This window comes from Canis lupus, chromosome 5, assembly GCF_011100685.1.
Source record: "Canis lupus familiaris isolate Mischka breed German Shepherd chromosome 5, alternate assembly UU_Cfam_GSD_1.0, whole genome shotgun sequence".
In the NCBI taxonomy this organism is placed as follows: Eukaryota; Metazoa; Chordata; class Mammalia; order Carnivora; family Canidae; genus Canis; species Canis lupus.
The window spans coordinates 83,643,377-83,664,419 of record NC_049226.1 but is presented as its reverse complement, the minus strand read 5'-3'; positions in this window follow the sequence as shown (position 1 = coordinate 83,664,419).

Genomic DNA, 21,043 nt, shown 5'->3' with positions numbered 1-21,043 from the left:
ACCCCCAGATTTGTTGCAGGGGGGTATGCAGGAGGCAGAGAGACTGAGCTTCAATGCCTCTCCACAGTGGGGCTGGGGGTACAGGATGGTGAGCTATACACACTAGAGGTGAGAGGAAGGACCTAGAATGGAAGATTCAATCGCTGGCCTTCTCGGGGAAAACACCGGATCAGAGAGAGATGATGGGAGGGTTGTCAGCCAGAAGGACAAAGCATTCGAACTTGACCCTATAAGCAAAGACAGGAGATGACTGTTTAACCAAGGGAATCTCCTGAGCAGACGTATTTTGGAAAGACTGCAAAGTGATGGGAGCATGATAGGAGGGCCACATAGCCTAATGGTTAAGACCACTGGCTTCGAGGCCAGACCTAACATGCATCTGACTCTAGCTCTTCCTCTCATCAGTCCATGGCTCTGAGCAAGCTATTTAACCTCTCTAGACCTTTGGGTGTGGTAAGTAAAATGAGCATATCAACACCATACCCATCTCAGTGGCTTGAACTAAGTGGGACTGGTCCCATCTATTTGAAGGCTGGTCATATATATATTTACATCCTACATATAGGAGATAGATAGATATATATATATCTTCAAAAAATGGCCCCTATCACTTTCTGTGTTTTCATCCTGAGTCATAAAGGTAGAAACAGAAATTAGAGAGGCTGCCTCTCAACCACTGCCTCCAGAGTCAACCCTGTGCTACCCACACTTCCTTCAGGAGCCCCCTCCTGCCTCCAGCTCTGCTGTGTTCCCAGTGGAAGGGTGGTCTTCCCAAGCCCACCCCCCCCCCCAACTAAAGTTTGGGCCAGAGCTTGGGCATGTGACCCAAGTCTGGCCAATGAGAGTCCTTTCCCCAGGGAATGTTAACTGATGTGAGAGAGACCATCCCCTTTTCTTCTCGCCAGTGAAACTGTAGAGATGTGAGTCTGGAAGTCACCTGCAGGTATGTAGGGAATTAACAGGGAGGGACCTAGGCTAAGAACGGATGAGACATTGAGAGGTAGTCCTTGTGGCGTCTGAAGACCTATTTCTCATTCCTGGGCTCCATGGACTTGCCCTGGCTTTTTGTATTTTGATTCCTCATCTTGCCCTTTAGTTCTATGAGCTGTCTTAATCTGCCTTCCAATAAATGCCTCCCGATAAATGTTATTTTATTTTATTTTTGCTTAAGCCAGTTCAAGTATGGCATCTGTGACATGTGAGCAAAGCCCCTGATTTAACGTGACCGACTGATCTTAGCTTCAGCACATCCTGCTGTGGCTCTGTGATTCTACATCCCCAACCCACGTCCAACAGATATTTTGTTTCTTCGTGATCTGGGCTACATTAATCTCTAAAGACAAACACGTATTTAAAAAAGAAGTTTCATTGTATACTTAGTGAACCACCTTTATTAAAAAGCCTAATATGACGTAGAACGAGCTCTGCCCCCAGGAAATTTGGGATACAGTGTCAGAACCTCCATCCTCCCTGTTGACCAGCCCACTTGGGTGCCGTAAATCTCCGAAGGTTGATAAAAACATCAAATATTCTTCACTTGTATTTATTGTCCATTCTGAAATCGACATTTCCCGTTGTACATTTAATCGCAGATTGCTTTGTTAAGCATCTTCCCTGATCAGAGGAGCACATCAGAAATTGACTCCCTGATAGAATGAGGGAGGGGAATTTGAAGCACAAATTCAACTTCAAGCATTTGGACTTCTCTTCTCCTTTCACCTTTGTGGTTTGGACACTTCATTCCCCGAAGTGAAAGGTAAGGGCTTTAAGACAGAAAACCAATTGGGTTGCTGGAATCCAATCAACAGCCATGTCCCAGGGCAAAGGGCCTGTCCAAAGTGGCCCAACATCCATCTCTCAGAAGCTCCCACATGCTACCGCCCACCCACGTCAGATTCAAGGGGGCTGGTTCTCTTTGATCCCAATGAGTGCGAGGCTGACAGGTGAAAAAGTTGCACCAGGGGCAGAGGAAATGAAATTGAATTCAAGTTGGAGGTTATTTGTCTTCGCCATGACCTGCAGTGGTCTCAAGTGATAGCCCAAGTGGCAATGCTCAAACTCATGTCTGTGAGTCAATTACTGGGAACTTGCGTTTAAAAACTGTTCTGATGTGTTAGGTTTAAAATGGTTCAAACGGATCGAACAGAAAGGGAAAAGGAGAGGGAACCAAGCCCCTTTAGGGATTTTGTTTGAATCTACAAAAAGGCTGCATTGAAACCTGCAGAGTATTTATAAAGAAGCTGTAAAATCTTTTATTCATTTGAAAGGAGTTGGAAAGAGACACAGGAAGTAGGCAGGAGAGGCCCCACGGCAGCATGGTGGAACGGGGAGCAGTCGACACAAGTGTGTGATGTCGGCAAAAAAGCTTTTCCTAAAATTGGGAGGAAGTTACCACTGCCATCGCTCGTGTCTTGGGCAGAAGACTTGGGTGAGAGCCCCACCTCCATCACTAGCTCATTCTAAAAAATGTCACTTCTACTCTATCAACCTCAGTTTTCTTACCTATGAAATGGAAATAAACTACATGCACAGGGCTTCGTAAGGACCCTAAGGATGGTAGATGTGGAAGTCCTTGATAAACTGTTGAGAGCCACACTGAGGCTAGTTATGCTTACGATCGGTTTACTGTAAGCCACGGCGTATTCCACGTGTGAAATTCAGGGTCACAATTCAGATCAAAACAGCCAAGACTGGGAAAGATAAGGTCCAAGCAAAAAGCAATTTCCATTAGGAGGCATTTGTGAAAGGTCTGAAGCAGTTAGTTTTGTTCCCAGTTCTGAAGCTACAGGCCCACAAGCTTGCCTTAGCTGAATAAGGCAAGTAGTTTATATTAGGTGACCAGCTAGGACTAGTTCTCAGTTTCATTGCAAGTTCTAGTTATGCTAGGAGATCCTGGGGGCTAGAGCGAGTGTGAGCGATCCAGATAGCCATGCCTAACTGTTCTGCCTCTGGTGCATACCCTAACTAGTGCCTCCTAGTGACACGCTCCTGAATTGCAGGCGTAGTAGAAATCGGAACCACAGCAGCCTCTCTAGCAGGGCTTTTTCTTTCTTTCTTTTTAATTTTATTTTATTTATTTGAGAGAGAGAGTGCACAGGAGCAGGGGGAGGGGCAGAGGGAGAGAATCTCAAGCAGACGCTGTGCTGAGCATGGAGCCCGACATGGGGCTCGATCCCATGTCCTCGAAATTATGACCTGAGCTGAAAACAAGAGTCAGACACCTAACCAACTGAGCCACCCAGGTGCCTCTCCAGCAGTGCTTCTTAATCTTGGCTGAATGTTAGAATCACCTGCAAATCTTAAAAATTATTGATGCCTTAAATCCACCTCCAGAGATTAATATTTAATCAGTTTGGTGCATCTTGGGCATTAGAATATTTAAAAGCTTCATACAGCCAACTTCAAGAACCACTACTCTAGAGCAGAGATAAGCAAACTTTTTCTGCAAAGGGCCAGACAGTACATTTTCAAGAGTTTTTTCAGGTCATACGGTGGTCTCTGTCATAGCTACTCAACTGTGCCCTTTCAGTGTGAAATCACCATGGAGGATATATAAACAAATGGACATGGCTATGTTCCAAGAAAACTTTACTAAAAAAATAAGTAACGGACCATAGCTTGCCAACTCTCACTTTATTGTTTTATAAGATCTTATTTATTTATTAGAGAGAGAGAGAGCACAAGCCAGGGGGAGGGGCAGAGGGAGAAGCAGCAGGGAGCCCCCACTCAGGACTCGATCCCAGGGCCCTGAGATCATGACCTGAGCCAAAGGCAGTGCTTAACCGACTGAGCCACCCAGGCGCCCTGCCAATGATTACCCCAGAGATTTGTTACTTAGAGTGAGGTCTGAAGACGAGAAGCATGGCCAGTACCTGGGAACTCATTAGAAATGCAGAACTTCAAGCCTCAACAAGCTCCCTCTAGTGATGGGGATGCATGTTCAAGTATGTGAGGCACCACTGCTGAGGTTCCACACTGGGAATCCAACCCCGCCAGCATCACAGAACCAAAGTGGAGCGTTCCCATCACTGTCAGCATCTCCTGTGCCTGTCACCTCTATCAGCCCGGCTGTCTCCCAGCTGCCACATTTCTGTGGCATCTTCTCCTTGGTGACTCAGACAATCTTAAGCAGCTGTCTATGTCTGATTATGGTGTTTTCAAAGGGTCAGCGGGGCCACACGCTCAGTTTCTACTTTTCATAATAATATATGAAGGGGATGTGGCTGTTGAGCCATATCAAGCAATAGACCTCTGCTCTCAGGAACTATCCATTTAAACTTGTCAAATGTCATATAATTCCCCAAACAGCCCATGCTGCTTCCAGTCTTTGTGCCTTATATATGGTATTGTGCCTTCTGGGAGAGTCTTGTGAGTCATCTTGCCACCAGGCAAATTTATCCAACCTTAAAACTACTGACATGTGGGAGACCTTCTGCTTCCACTCCCGTTCACATTTCATCGCTCCCTCTCCCATGGCAGCCCCATGCCCTGTATACACCTTTGCTGTTACCCTTAGCACTCTGATGGCAATAATGAGCTTGCCAGTTCCGTCTCCCCAGCTGATGCTGAGACCCTTTGGGCCAGCATCATTCACTTCCGCATCCACAGGCCTAGTACTAGGCTTTAATATGATAAATGACATTGGTCTTAATTGAATTGACCTGAAAGTGAGTTAACATTTCTTTTAAAGTAACTGGCATCTCAACAAAACCCTTTTAATGACAAATAGTTAATAACAGCTCATAAAAAATATTTCTCTCTAGAACGAACTTTGGGAAATGTTACCTCTCAGACCAGAGCACCAGCCCAGATCAGATCCAAGCTTGTAAAGTCTCCCTAGAATTTGAGTTCTGGCTCTGGCCCTGGCTCTGGCTCTTGCCTACCATAAGGAGGAGGTGGGAGAGGGGCTGATGGGATGAGCTTGGTTCCTATCAGCCTGAGCCAACTTTTCTGAAAGATGGTTGTATGACTGCCTCTGGTGATTCGAACTAGGAAATTAGAATTCCCACCTGACAGAGCAAAGTTGGATTCGTGTGCGTTAAGGATTTGCCATCAACTTGGTGGCACAGCCAGGGCCAGAACCCAAGTGCCAGATGCTGTCCAAAAGAGCAAGGCAGACTGCTTTACAAGGAGCTTCTCAGGAGGTCACCACCTGGCACCATGTCTTGCTTCCCACCTGGCTCACCTACACCAGAACTGGGTGGAAAGGTCAAGAGAGAAGGAACCATTTTGTATCCTCAGGAGAACCCCACATCCAGATCCAGAACCCCAGGCTGTTGAACTATGAGATGTCTTTCCATTACAGACTTGACACCAATGTTCAGCTGGATCAGAGATCAGTCCAAAATGCTCATCTGTCTATCCTTGGGTCTGTTTGAAGCTGACATTTTGACAAGATTCTACCCAAGAATCCTGCCATTTGGACAAAGCTGCCCAGCCTGGGTAGACTCTTGGCAGCAAATATGGCATCAAGGCCCATGCTCCTGACTCCCCACCCAGCCCTCTGTCTGGTCATTGCTCTGGGCAGCCCCACCTGCACATGGGCAATGCCTCATCACTCAAGATTTGTGCAGAAGCACACCTGGGTGCAGTCCTGCATGTGTGTAGGAAGGGGAGTCCCGTCACCTCCTAGCATGCAACTGCTCAAGGCAAGTGAGGAAGGAGCCAGACCATGCTCTGCCTGCCTTTGGCATCACCTTCCCTGGACTCTGCCAAAAATGAGAAGCCCAGGCTAAGCCATGAAGTGGCACTGAGAGAGCCCTCTCTCCTCTCTGGGCTTTGTTGCCACGTCTCTAAAAGGAGCGTGCTGGACTTGAGAGCCGTAACAGCTGATCCTGATTTGCACTGGCGGTATGCTCGGTGCTTCAGGTTCATTATCTCGTTTAGCCATCACAGTGAGGCCATCCTACAGATGGGAAACCCTGAGTGGATCTGGTTGCAGTTGCCCCAGAAACAGACCCTGAGACAAAAACTAAAGCACACAGAGTTGGTTTGGGAGGTAATGCTAGGCAATATCAGTAGGGCAGTGGGGAGGTGACACAGGAAACGGGCCAGAGGCAATGACAGGTGTGCAGTGAAGCCAGCTCCCCAGTGAGGACTGGGTAAATCCAGCAGGAAAACTCTGGGAGCTGGGCAGCCCGACCCCCCGCCAAATGATCCCACCTGAGGGACAAGGGATCTTCAGTCGACTTAGACTGAACTAGAGGAAACTGCCACTACTCATTCTTGACCTCCAGAAATGGCAATGCCATTGGTTCAGCGTAATCTGAATTCCAAGTCTTGTTGGTGGAAGGCTGCTGGACAAGAGATGGGAGTGTCAAGTCCATGGCACTTCCATCCTTCCCTACACGACACAACAGCTTTCCCAAGTTCGGGCGGGAGTCGGGGGAATCTGTTGCGCAGAGAGAGATGCAGATACTTGGCAGTGGGCACCCCTGGCTCCTGCGTGGGGCCCTGACAGCACAGGCTGCCCTGACCTGGAGAGCCCAGACCCAAAGAGGATTCAAACCTACCCGGTCTGTCTCTGCAGCTCATATGTTTCACCCACACGGCGCCTCCACTCAATTTCCAAGACTTGATCATTTCCCTGAACTACATAGTCCAATGCTAAGATTCCAGAAGACTTGAGCTCCAAAATGTACAACTCAAAGACAAAACGTTTTAAGCAGCAGGAAAAGGCAGCCAGTTAGCTAGGGCTGGGCATGCATTCACCCGTTCTGCAGCCATTTGTCAAGGCACGACGTGTTCCAGATTCTGGGCTCAGAGGACGCGTGCCAAGGGACACGGCGCTGAGAAGATGGGGTGTTACCAGCATACACGAGAGCAGTGCCCAGCGGGTGTGGGGGGCCAGAGGACCACACGGCCTGTGGAGGGAAAAGAGCGGGAGGCCTCCCCACCAGAGGGCACAGCCCGAGCTGCAAACAGCAACAGCCGGGCTCACGCCCGAGCCCCTCCCCCTGAGCAGTCATCCCAAGGGTACAACAAATGTGCTTTGTAGAACAGGTGATTTAGAGTTGCTCAAGACCCCAATTCTTTCAACGTTGTCCATGAACTTGTGTTTCAAACTTTTAGGAATGAGTTATGACACACCACCCTGAAAATTCAATTACCTCAGGAAGGCATTTGGCATAAATCAAAGATATATATACAGCCTGGCGAGGCATTAGAGATTGTCCCCAGAGTGGAAGCGACTCGCCCAAGGTCATAGTGCAGACGATCGGGTCCACTGAGGTAGATCCGCGATCCACGACTTGGGCCCATATAGGCATGTGTTGGGAAACAGAACACTCCCTTTTTTTTTTTTTTTTATTTATCTATGATAGTCACACACAGAGAGAGAGAGAGAGAGAGGCAGAGACATAGGCAGAGGGAGAAGCAGGCTCCATGCACCGGGAACCCGACGTGGGATTCGATCCCGGGTCTCCAGGATCGCGCCCCGGGCCAAAGGCAGGCGCCAAACCGCTGCGCCACCCAGGGATCCCCAGAACACTCCCTTTCCAACGGGCGCCCTCCATCTCTATGAGCAGAATATGGCAGAGAAAGGCCCTGGGCAGGGGGTCAGAGAACCAGGCATGGACTCTGAGCTCCCACGACACAGGGATCGCTGTGACCAGCCAGCTAAGCTTCAAACGAGGTCATGTCTGAAAACATTAGGTTAGTACGTGGCACGTGGTCCTATAAATGTGGGGTTGTTAATAATGTTTATCACTCATTAGTAGGGGTTATTATTGTTTGTTGCGCCTGGAATGATGACAGCTAACTTACTTCCTGTTGGTAACATATTTTTGTTAAACTTAGTAACATTTTCTAAGTAACCAACAGCAAATCTTTATTCTACTTAATAGAGTATATTTTAGAAATTCAAACACCACAGAGAGTATAAAATGAAAAGCAAAAGTCCCCCAGAAGCAACCCCTGCTAATGTCACACTTTCTTATAGAACCTTCCAGAAAACGGTTTCTGCATATTAGAGTGCGTGTGCGCGCGTGTCTTTTCCCCTGTCTCACATCGTGCTTTTTGATCCTCACGTAACAGTACACCTTGGACAGGGTCACACAGTAGTATGTGCAGATCCAAGTCACTCTATTTTAAAGAGAGAACGTTCCATTAATGGATAAACCAGGAATTCTTTAAGCGGGGCTCTGCTGACGGTCATCTGTGGCCTCGTCGGGGATTTCTCCCTGTTACACCAGAAGTGCCACGAGCACCTCCTGCACGTCAGCAGGCGGCCTGGAGCTGCGGGGTCAGACGCCACGTGCATCGCAAGGCTTGACCGTCGAGGCTAAACTCTCGTCCGGGGGTTGCACCGAGAGCCCCCACACGCCGTCCCCCGTTCACTGGGTCTGCGGGTGGCCTCTCCTCCCAGGTCCTGGTCATCCCCGGAAAAGAGCAAACCTTTTAATATTTGCCAATCGGAAAGGCGAAGGATGGAATCTTCTTACTATTCTGATTCATATCTCACTCACCGTGACTAAGGGCCCGCGTCTCTCCGCGTTGGTCGGCGACTCGCCGTGCGGGTGCTTTTCTTTGGAAGAAGAGGGGGGACCGCGCGTGCTGGCGAGGGAGACAGAGACCGGGACAGAGGTGAGGCAGGCGTTTCCTTATTAGCTGCCCTCTGTAGCCCTCGCCCATATTTTAAACTTTTTTTATTATTATTACTCCTTAACATCACTTTTATGACCCTCTTATCAATTCAGAAAAGCCATCTTGGGTGAAATGGCACAAACTTTTTCTTCCTGATTCACTGTTCATTTTATTTGTTTGTTGTGTTTTTTGCTACGGTTGTTGCTGTTTTTAATGTATGAAATAACCTTCTAACTGATCCTCTCATTTCGACTCTTGCCACAGCCGTGATCTTTTAAAAACTGAAGCGAGATCATGTTGCTTCCTTGCTTAAAACCCTCCTGTTGTTTTCCATCGTCCTTGGAATAGACCCCACAGTTTGCCAGGATCCGAGAAGCCCTCTGTGGTGTGGAAGCTGCCTGCCACTCACCTCATGCTACACACCCCCTCCCCGGACCCTCCAAGCACACCTGAGCTCTTTCCCGTATCAGCTCTTTACCCCTTAGTCCTTTCTTGCCTTCTGGAATGTTCTTTCCTCTTGTCTCCAGCTAGCTAACAGAGGCAGTCATTGCCATTCTTCAAGGCCACACCTTAAATGTCACCTGCTCTCAGAAATACTTCCGTGGGGCACCCGGGTGGCTCAGTGGTTGAGCATCTGCCTCTGGCTCAGGTTGTGATCCCCGGGTCCTGGGATCGAGTCACGCCTTGGGCCCCCCATAGGGAGCCTTCTTCTCCCTCTGCCTCTCTGCGTCTCTCATGAATAAATAAAAAAATATTTAAAAAAAAAAAAAGAAAAAAGAAAGACTTCTGTGACCCCCTGACTGAAGGTGAGCCTTACTCTGCTCTTTGGCTCAGCGTCTCTGTGTCTGTGGTGGCATCTCTCGTGATGGATCAGTACTTATTTGTCGGCTTCCATCTCTTCTCCCCGTCCACAATATAAGCTCCATGAGGCCAGGACCTTGTCTGTCGTGCTCCCCAGTGCATCCCCAGCACCTCCATCGGTGCCCGAAACACTGTGGGTCCTCAGCCGGTAATTTATTTAATGCATGAACTAATGGCCACTCCGATTTATCATTCCTTCTTAGAGAGTTTTCATTTTCCTGGGCAGCTTGGAAAGGTACTTACCCCTCGTTTCATTTTCAAGTTTACAGTCATTCACCAAGGGACGCCTGGGTGGCTCAGCGGTTGAGCGTCTGCCTTCAGCCCAGGGCCTGATTCCAGGGTCCCAGGATCGAGTCCTGCGTCAGGCTCCCTGCATGGAGCCTGCTTCTCCTACTGCCTGCGTCTCTGCCTATCTCTCTGGGTCCCTTGTAAATAAATAAATAAAATCTTAAAAAAAAAAAAAAAAAAAGCTATTCACCAAGAATCCTATTTATTGAGGACTCTTTCTGCTCTGGGAACTGATTGTAGGTACAGTGGTAACGCCGAGAAATAAACAGGCAAGAAAGCAGCTCTCCGAGAGCTCAAATCCCAGTGTGGGACCAGCAGGCCCACCATAAAACTCAAACAGAGGAATAAATGATTTTAGAGGATGGCAAGAATTAGGGAGAAAATAAAGCAGGATGATGTGAAGGAAGATGGGAGTTATGGGGGGAGGGGGCCCCCATGAGGATGGGGAGCCATGGGAGGAGCCAGAGAGGAGCACACTAGCGGGACGACAACAGGTGCGGCCTCTGAGCTGGAAGGAGCTTGTGAGCCGGGAGCACAGAGCCATGATCAGGGCCTCCCGAGCCGTGCTGGGCAGGGCAGGCGGCCCACAGAGACCTGGGAGTGGGAGGGGCACCCCTGCAGGGCATCCGAGGTAGGCATGGGTGCTCTTACTGTGACCGCCGCGGCCCAGCTCTAAACCAGGGTGCAGAGCCGTCTCCCTTCTGTGTCTAAAAGACCACCCTCTGATCCATCTACAAGTTATTTTAATGAAAGAAACAAAGAAACAGGAACTTGGCCTTACAACTATTTTTTCAAAATGACTAGTCAGTTGTCCCATTAATTAATCTACCCTTCCCTCCCCAAGATTTAATGTGAGATGCTTCTTTTAACAAATACTAAAATTCTTTTGGGTATTTTGGGTAGGGGGGGGTGCTTCATTCTGTTCACGTGTTTCCTGAAACCAAATACCTTGATTATTTTTTTGATTACTTTAGCTTCATGATACATTTTACGATGTCTGCTAGTATCATTCTCCCTGTTATTTCTATTTTTTACAGAATTTTCCTATTTTTTGCACAGTACTTCTTCCTTTTGTCAAATTCTGAAACTGAAATCTTCTTAGCGTTTTAATTGAGATTCATTAGGTTTATACATTAATTTGTTAATAAATAGATTAAAGAGAAGCTACATCTTCACAATATTGCGATCTTCTAATAAACACAATCTATATCTACTTATTCCTACAGTGCTTTCAGCTTTTTATATGCCAATTTAAGAGCTATTGATTTATTAAAATAAATTATATAACTTGCTTGCCAAAAAAAAACTCATTTGGAAAAGAGAAACATACAATATAAAAGAAAATATGGAAGCAAATAAAAATCCCATATAATTGCATCACACATGGAGATCATTCCGTCTCTTGTGCGTGCGGGGCACACGCAGACACATGCGCTGGGCATTATTATGCAGAACACTTAGGTTTACATTGTTTAAGAATGAAGCTTCAGGGATCCCTGGGTGGCGCAGCGGTTTGGCACCTGCCTTTGGCCCAGGGCGCGATCCTGGAGACCCGGGATCGAATCCCACGTCGGGCTCCCGGTGCATGGAGCCTGCTTCTCCCTCTGCCTGTGTCTCTGCCTCATTCTCTCTCTCTCTCTCTCTCTCTCTCTCTGTGACTATCAGAAATAAATAAAAATTTAAAATATATATATATATTAAAAAAAAAAAAGAATGAAGCTTCACATTTGATCCCATAACAGTAGATATGCTCTAAAGTACAATTATAACTGCCCAACATTGTATCACATAAATATACTACAATGTATGCAACCTTCAATTGCAAAATCTTTCAAGGATTAACTGATTTATTTAGGTAACGTTTTGTTCTTCTAAGGGGCCCTACAGAGAAAAAGCACACTTACCAATAGGTATGTGTTCTGGTTATTTCTTAAAGATAAAGTTTTGACATGACCTGTGGGCTCACGTCCCTTGCTACTTTTTCCTCTGACATACAAGACCTCTTTTGAAAGTAAAGATTTTGACCTCTTGTCTGCCAAAGGTATGGTAAGTTTGCCTAGTTTTTGCAGGCCTTTATTTTTTTTTAAGATTTTATTTATTTATTTATTTATTTATTTATTTATTTATTTATTTATTCATTCATGAGAGACACAGAGAGAGAGAGAGAGAGAGAGAGGGGCAGAGACACAGGCAGAGGGAGAAGCAGGCTCCATGCAGGGAGCCCGATGTGGGACTCGATCCCGGGACTCTGGGATCACGCCCTGGCCCTAAGGCAGGTGCCCAACCGCTGAGCCACCCAGGCGTCCCTTTGCTGGCCTTCTAACTGTACAAAGTAAACAGGGGAAAATTGAATTTGCTTAATATTTGGGGGAGATAGTAAAAGATGAGGAGCCATCTAACTTTTCTTTCCAAATAGCCAATTATCACAATAAAATTTGTTGGACTCTATATGCTCTTATCGTTTTCATTCCATAGCCTGATCTGGACCAAGTTGTGGTGTATACAGGGCTATGTATTCTATTCCATTGACCTGCCAGTTGATTCTTACAGAAGTGTCAAACTATATCAATTACTAGTTTCGTAATGCATTTTAATAAACCAAAGGTAAGAATCCCCTTGTACCTCCTATTTTATTTTATTTTATCTTATTTTATTTTGTTTGAGAGAAAGCCCACACACACATGCACAAGGTGGGGAGCGCCTGAGGGATGGGGAGAAGCAGGCTCCCCCCCTAAGCAGGAAGCCCCGATGTGGTGCTGGGTCCCAGGATCCCGGGATCACGACCCAAGCCGAAGGCAGATGCTTAACCGACTGAGCTACTCGGGTGTCTTGTTCTTGCTTTTTTAAAAAAATGCTTTAATTATGAACCAGAGTAAAAAGCAGCCTCAGCTGAAGAGCAAAAAGTCCATATGGGTTGGCCAATATGTTCATATGAGAATCGATTCCATGCTAAGTGTACCACCTCTGCTGGAGTGGAAGAGCTGGCAAGGAGAGCCTGTACCCCCACTGCCTACCTCCCGGAAACACAGGAGCTCACCAAAAACCATCATTCCCAAAAGGTGCTATTGCCGGCCTCTCCCGGGCGCCTCCAGCAGCAGCACAGGGTGACCTGTGATTGTGGGCCACACATGGCAGGCCAGGAGTCCTACACCAGGCCCCAGACAGTGCCCAGGGGAAGCGCGGGGGGCGTGGGCCAGAGAAGGGAGTGAGCAGAGATGTGCTGTGAGGCTTCAAATACCCTGCCTCGCGAGGTGGATGGCCGGTTGTCGGCTTCGACGGGACTCTGGCCCTCAGCTTCAAGAATCCCGCAGAGGAGGGACTCCAGACCTATCTTCCTTCCTTGTAAACTGATGAATTCATTCTGATTCGAAAGGCAGGACAAACTTGGGCTTCCAGCAGCAATCTCCACTCCACCCCTTGTGGAAACTGTCCCCAGAGGCCTCGGCCAGCGGCCACCAGTCTTAGGTCCCAGTGCAGCCATAGCACTCTGCTCCCTCCATTACTTCCAAGGTCTTTCTGAAGGACCTTGGAAGATAGGAGTGAGGATTGCTTGCAAGATGCCACTTGGGGTTAGAACAAGGCACCCATATGTGTTTGTTAGGTAAATATAACAAATGCAAAATACTATCTTTCAATACTAAGTTTTGTGAGACCACAGCCACAATCTTCTCTGGGTGCTGCGGCAAGCTCCTGCTTGGTGGTGGGAAGCCGGGGAAGAAAGAAGGAATGGTGGCTGCTGAAGCTTAGGAGAGACTCTGCACCTCTGATCTCAGAATGTGCCCCATCACCTGGTCCCCAGAGGTCTTCCTGGGTGCTCCCACGGGGGTCCCGCTGAGAATCAGAAGCTGGTAGCTTTGTTCCCACTTCCCAGGCTTCCCTGGAGGCTTCCTCCCTCACTTGGAGACCTTACAGGAATGAAGGAGGCTAATTAAGACTCTCCCGGGTCCTCTGGCCGTAACCCCATCACCACCTTGGACAGTATCTTCCCCTGCTCCCCACATTCCAACCCCCTAGTTACCCAAACACTAACCTAGACACTTCTTTCTGGGAAGGATTTGGCAGATGAAATTAAAGTCTCAAGCCAACTGATCTTTAAAAACAGGGATTATCCAAGCGGGCCTGACCCAGATGGCTGGGCGTTTAAAGGCAGAGTTTTCTCTGGCTGGTGACAGAAGAGGAAGTCAAAGGGACTCAAAGCACAATGGGGGATTCGATCTGCCTTTGCTGGATTGAAGGTGGAGGCGGCCGCATGAGAAGAAATGCCCACAGCCCTAAGTTGCTCAGAGAGGGCCCTCGTGCCGCGGCCGCAGGGAGACGGGACCCCAGTCCTTACCTGCAAGGAACTGAACCCTGCCGATACTGTGCGGGCACGCGACAGATGTGACCCCCGGTTCCCGGGCCCAGGCTCAGCCCGGCCATCGCCTTGAAATCAGCCCTGTAAAGCCCCGAGCAGAAAGCCAGCCACGCCATGCCAGGCTTCTGACCCACAGACCAGGAGCTAATAAATGGGTGTCATTTTAAGCTACTATGAAGCCACAGAAAACGAATGCACCGTCCAACGGCAACAAAACGCGCCTCCCACGCCGGCCCTCGCTGTGCGGAGCAGGGCAGCCAGGATTAGAGCCCCACTCTGCATGCATCGTTGCAGGAAATTCCCTGTCAAAGATCAAAAGTTGGCTCAGCGTGGTTCATGAAAGGAAAACCAATCGCTCCCTGCCTGGCTCTGTGCCCCCTGATCTGAGGGGAAAGGGAGAAAGATCTGCCCATATAATAGTGTCCCTGGCAGCAGGGACGGCAGGGCAGCAAGCGTGACCCATTAACACATCAAGAGGATGCCAGGGGACAGCATCACTAAAGCCCTGCTTTGATTTTTAGCAGGCAGGAGGGGGAGGAAGCCGGCGCAGAGGCTGTGTTCTGAATCCAAAGCCATCTATTTCTATGCCTTCAAAAGGGAAAATCATCTAAGCCCTCACGAGGGGAAGGAGCGAGAAGACGGAGGGAATGAGCGGCTGGGCAGCCAGGCGGCCAAGAGCAAGTGCGGGCCGCGGATCTGGGGCAGGGGACGCTCCCTGGGCCCCCGCGGACCCCGCAACTTGACGTCGAGGCCGAGTCAGGTTTTCTCAGCCTCAAATTAGCTCCTGTAAGCGCTTATCTTCTTTCCCCCCAATTGACTTTAATCAAGTGCTTCAGAAGCCGGGAAATATTTTAAGTTAATCAGGCCCTTAGCGCGGGCGCCTGGGGAACGCGGGGGAGCTGCAGTGCTCCCGCCCGCCACGCTCGCCGTCCCTGTCCCTGCGGTGTGTGTGCAAGCCTGCACACTCGGCTCCCCACTCAAAAGGAGGCGGAGGAAGCACGGGCCCGTGAACCTGGCACACGACAGCAGCTCGTACCCTGCTCCTCTGACAGTGGCCGCCAGGGCCCTTCCCCACCACGGGCTTCACGGGGCGCCCTACCAGAGCATTCCAACCCGTGCACGGAACCCTCGGATCGGTTCTGAGGACCCCCACACAGGGCCCTGGTGTCAACCCAACCAGGAGCCCGAGGCCTGACAAGACGGTACATGCCTGAATGCCAGGGGCAACCGCCAACGCCCATGGCCCTCAGGAGGTGCCCGGTGCTGCTTCCCATCTGCAAGTTCCCTGCTCACACGATCCATTAATATCAATACGATTATTACTCCCATTTTACAGATGCGGAGGCTAAGGAACCCCCCCTCAGAGATCTTCCCAGCTCACCTTCCACAGTGCTTGCGAATCTGGGGCGCTGCAGAGATCCCGATCTGGACGTTTCCCCGCACCCGCGGCCCAATCAGGGAGACGTGCTGGTCATGGGCCACGAGGGACACACCCTGGGGCTCCCGGGAGGGCAGGCAAGGGTCAAACAGACTTCCAAATCTTAGGTCGGATGGCCCAGAAGCAGACCTGGAGGTGAGAATATGTGTGCAAGGGATTCATTAAGGGGGAAGGACAAGACACAGCTCAGCAAGAGGAGAAAGATGAACCAGAGAAAGGGAAGAAGCCAAGCAAAGGCGTGAGTGAGTCCAGGTGGGGTCCCAGCTTCTGCGGACCTCTGGAGCACACGTGACCCCTCAGAGGCTGTCCTGCCTCCAGGGGGGAGCTGGCCTTCTGGACCCCAGCGCTGGCTGCTCCTTGACTGCAGGCCGCCCGGGAGGCGGTGGGATTTCCAGGCTCCCGTAGCCCAAGGGAAGGCCCCCTGGGAGAGTCACGGGTACCAGAGTTAGGGACACGGTCTGTGGAGCTGGGTGCAGAGACGGAAAGACCGATCTGGGTGGTCTGGGCAGCACCCTGAGCGTGTCCACTACAACCTATCTGAATCTCGAGGCTTCTCATCTAGCTGTGCTGTTTCAGGAAAGTTGCTTAACCTCCCTGAGCCTCAGGATCTACGTCTGTGAAATAGGAATAAAGATTCCTATTCCTCCCTCACAGAGTTGCCGGGAGGATTCGATTCAATAAAACGAGCACGTCCCGTCAAAAATCAGCATGGGTTCCAGGAGGCAGCATCACACCAACTGCAGTAAAACCACCCCCAAAGATGCAGGAAAAGACAAAACTCCACTGAACGGCCACGAGTAGAAACTCACGAGGACTCGCAAATGCCCTCCTGAGGCCCACCCCCTTCCTCCTCTGGCCCGGAGGAAGATGTCTGGTACCAAGCCCTCGGGCTGGGACTGTGCAGCTGGATCATGCCTCCCCCCCAAACCCCCCCACTACTCCCCTGGAAACAAGCTCATGGGAAGAGTTGAGAGAGATCCCCACGCATAGCCGACTACCCCCTGCGCATCAAGCCTCTGGGACCCGCATCTCTGTTGCCATCCAGGACAGCCCTGATAGTTTGCCAGCAGGGCACCATCTGAAAGATGGAGTGGGTCCTGCCTACTGAAAAGGACCTACCTGAAAGTAGGTCCGGGGGCCTCTGCTGGAACTCTCCAGCTGCACTGCTCTAGCTCTCTGATCAGGTGGCTCTGCTCACACCTGAGCTCACCTTCCCGAGGAACCCAGCTCTACTGAGCAGATGGGTAAAAGCTGACAAATTCTTATCAAATTTTCACAGCTCAAATTGTTCAGTTGCACTGGAAATGATTAGTAAATAGAGGGAGAAAGTGTCAGGCCCAGAGGCGGCCGGCAAGCTGGGGGGGACTGAAGGCAGTGCCCTGGCAGGGGTGGGGGGTGGAGGCCTCACTGAACTCGGAGCGGGGCCTCCTTCCAGGACTCGAAGGGCCCGGTGGGTCTCGTGCTGAGCGTCCAGGAAGCGCAGAGGGCCGAGAGCAGCTGACTGCCCCGTGGTGTCAGAGAGAGCTGTGCCCTTGCCAACGGCAGGCAGAGGGCCCGAAGCCAAGGCCACACCACCGAGCAGCTGGGGGAAATGGGGGAAGCCACGCCACATCCCCAGCCTTGGTTTACTTAGTCCACCTAGCCAGCACGAGGGCAGAAACCCGGGTATCGGCCACACCTGGGGCCTCCTCGGCACTTTATTGAGCGCTGGCTCCCAGAATCCTCTCCTGCAGCCGCATGCCACCGCGCCTTCCGCCCTGGGCTGCTGGGCCTCTGCTTTACAGATGCAACCTGAACCGGGAGCCTTCCTTCCTGCCCGGGACGGCGGGCCCTCCCTCCCGTTACCCAGATGCTGACGCTAAGCCCCAGAATCAGTGCGTGACCGTCGGAGGCCGCAGCCCTGTTGCAATAAAACATTCTTGTGGTTGCTGGAGGAATTGTTTTTTCCGTCAGGGATATGAAAGGAGAAAGCTTAATGTGTCTCATTTTCCTGGAATGTCTCCTTCAGATGAACTATTTGTATGTTGATGGTCTGGCCTCCATCCCCTACACACACACAATCTACAAATCACACAGGGACGTGAACAAAACACTCAGCCACATTTGGACCTTTGGCGTGGATTTTTGACAACTATCACTCCCTTTGTACAAGATTTCTTCCCTCTCGTTGTTAAAAAGACAAAATCTATTATTTTCCTTAAGCTCGGTTGCCTGGAAGTATAGAGGAGCTATAGGACCCTACAGAGCTCGAGTCTGGGATTGGGGGCAGGAAACCAGGAGAAACACATAGGGTGGGGGTGAGGAGGGGGTCCCTTCTCTCTTTTGGATCGAGATATTCCTGCGGGATAAAACCCGAGGAAGCAGAATTTGGACATAGCCTGGCTCAGGCCAAGCCAGGTAGAGAGAGCCAGTGGCCGAGGCTGGATTACCGGGCACGTGATCTGAGGATCTGAAGCAGAGGCAAAGCAGAACTCCCGGGACGGCCTCGCTCTGCCCCCGTGTAGGTGTAGACTGGTCACCAAAGAAGCATCGTCGTCTGCCCTGAATGGGACTCAAACATGAGCAAGAGCGTACGACCAGGATCTTGGAGAGATTTGCTAGGAACAGCCGAGCATGGAGGGGAGAAAACCCACCAGACAAAGACAGTGCACGAGTCCTGCTCGAAGCTAACAGAAACCCTAGCATTTTATCAGGCAGACGTCTTCTCCCATGGCCATGCTAGGACAGCAAACTGGGAGTCTCCTGCAAGCTCATGGGTGAACCAGAAAGAAAATGGAGCAAAGAGAGGACGGAAGCAAGAGGTGGAGCGTGCAGGAGGAGACTGGGAGAACCAGAGCAGGGAGGAGGCCTTCCCAAGGCCAACAGGGTGCAGCCTGCCTATGTCAACTAGAGAGCCGCCCCGGGCATGAGGTCAGGTAGGGCAGGCAGGGCTGCTCGCTGATGGGTCCTGGGACTGGAATTTCCCAGACTTGGTCCCAGATCCCTTCACTTACTCTCCACGGGGCCCTGACTGAGCTCCAGGTACGTCAGCCACCTCCCAGGTTTCCGTGCGTACCAGTGGACTCACATGGGAAAGCACCGATCACGGGTCCCGGGACCCAAGAGGCATCCTTGGTCCCCACCACGCCCCTGCACGGCGATGTTGCTGCTGAAACCCTTGCCGGGTCCCACAGAGCTCATGTTCCTTCTCTGTTGCCACCGGCTGCTGATAGGCTCTAGAGCAGCAGCCCCTTTAGCCGAGTTAACTACGACAAGGAACCCCAACGAGAAAAGCCCCACGAGTAGAGCTGCACTGGTTGAAGTCAGAAGACAGAGCTCAGGCCCTCGCCGAAGCGCTCCCCAGCCCACACCCCAGCGCCAGCCTGGCGGGTCACTCACAGAATCCAGGGCTCTACACGCCCAGCTTGGGAACTGTGGATTCAGGATGACTTTTCACAAAGGAACGGCTCCACCAAAAATGACGGAATGACTTAAACACTCGTGCGGTTACTTTTCAGACGCAACCTGATGAGGTAGGTTTTGCCGTCAGGTCCATCTTACAGATGGAGAGACTGAGGCTCGTGAGCTCATCCAGGGACGTACACATGATGGGTGATAGAACCGGGTCGTAAGCTCAGACGCCCCCACTGTGAATCCACTGTTCTTTCCGATGGCAAAGTTCCTGAGGGGCCCTTTTGGCCTCCTGCAGAGGAAGCAGGGCCGAGACAGCGGGGTGGCCCGTCTTCCCAGCTCCCTCAACCCGTCGCCCCCAACTGCCACTGCCACCTGCTTCCTTTCAGTGTCAAAGGCTGGAGCCCACAGGAGCCCTGGCACACGGCGCGCAGACGTCCCTGGGGGCGCTCAGCTCGACGCAGGCAGAGGCGCAGGCCGCAGCGCTGGTCCCCCCGAGGCTCCCCTTGTCATCTGCAGCCCTCCCTGCGCCCGCCCTGGGACGCAGAGCCGAGGCAGAGCCGAGGGCTCGCACCAGGCCATCCCACAGCGTCGGCTGCTCCCAGGCCGGGCATGTCCCCGATCCGGTCTGCATCATAAACATGTCTTCCCCAACCCAGGGCTTGGCCCAGGGCCTGAGGACCCTGACAAATAGCCCCAGAATTGTAGCAACGACGGACTTGGGGCAAGAGGCAGACGCATCACATACGCGGCAGGAACACGGCCGTGTCGTGGGCGCCCGCCCTTGCTCAGTTCCGGGGATGGGGAAATGATAAGACACGTGTCCCTGAGGACCCAGAGAGTCTGTAGAGGTCACTTAGTCCCGCTCATCCATTCAAGATATGAGAAAACTGAGACCCAGAGATGAGGGCTTGCCCCGAGATGCCCCCGTGATTGAAGCCACCAGGGCCCCTTCCGCAGACTCCTCAAGCTGGGGCGGGAGGCTGTGTGGCTGGGGACCTTGAGGCCAGGCCAGGACGGCAGCGCACTGAGGCACATGACACAGCCGCGGGGCTGAGGAGCCAGCCAGAGGCTACCAGAGGCAAGACCTAGCTCCCAGCCCTGCAGGACCCTAGTGTCCAGGTCACACATCACGAGTCATTTTCTCTGCACGTGGCTTGCAAGTCCGGGGGCATCACCTTTCCATCTTCCCTTTCCCGGAGTGGATGCCGGGAGCTGGGCCTAGCGATGTTTGCATTTGAGCAACAGTGAGAATGGGTGTCGGCGGCCCCCCGGCCGGGGGGGTGAGCTCCTAGTAAGATGAGGAAACGGAGCAGGCTGTCTCCAGGCGAGGGAGAGAAGCAGGGAAGGCCCAGGACGGACTGGGGTGAACAGCAAGGGAAGGAAGTGCACGGGACACAGGACTCGCTGCCGCTGGGGCACTGAGGTACAGTTTGCAAAGTCAGCTGCAGGCGACGGCTGGCGTCTCCTGGCCGAGGAACCGAGGTCCCCCCGGGGGTGCCTTACTCGCTCTGTGACCTTGTGTGAGTTACTCAACCTCTCTGAACTCGAGTTTGCTTACCAGCAAGACGAGGCCTGCTTCCGCAGACTTGCCACGTGCCCTGGGTGAGCCGCACGCCCGAGACGCTCCGCAGAGCCCCGGCAGCCCGCAAGCGCTCCCCCGCCCCGGACAGCGTCATCGCTGGGCCAGAACTGGGAGAGCTGCTCACGCCGGAAGAAGGTGGATGGAGAAGCTGCGTTCTGGTCTTTCTCACGATCTCAACGGGTCCGCCTTGAACAGGTAACACTCACCTGAACCACAGAGGGCCGCTCTACCCTGACCCGTGGAATTGGGAGTTCTGGCACGGAGGGCAACGCGCGGCATCCACCTCTCGCCTTCCGCTGTCAGGGTAACATGTAATTAGTATCTTATTTAAAGATATGCGAATATCTAGGTCAGCTAACTTGAAACCCCTAGAAACCACGTTGCGTGTGCCCCGGTTTTTCCTCGGGCTTGAGTCTTCTGCAAATGGGAACCCGTGCCTGCGTTACAGAGATAGTTTGAAAAAACAGGTTCTGCTGCTTTAAAAAAAAAAGAACAAAGTTTGAAAACCACCAGCCTAGCTAATAGTACCTCTAGGTACAGGTTC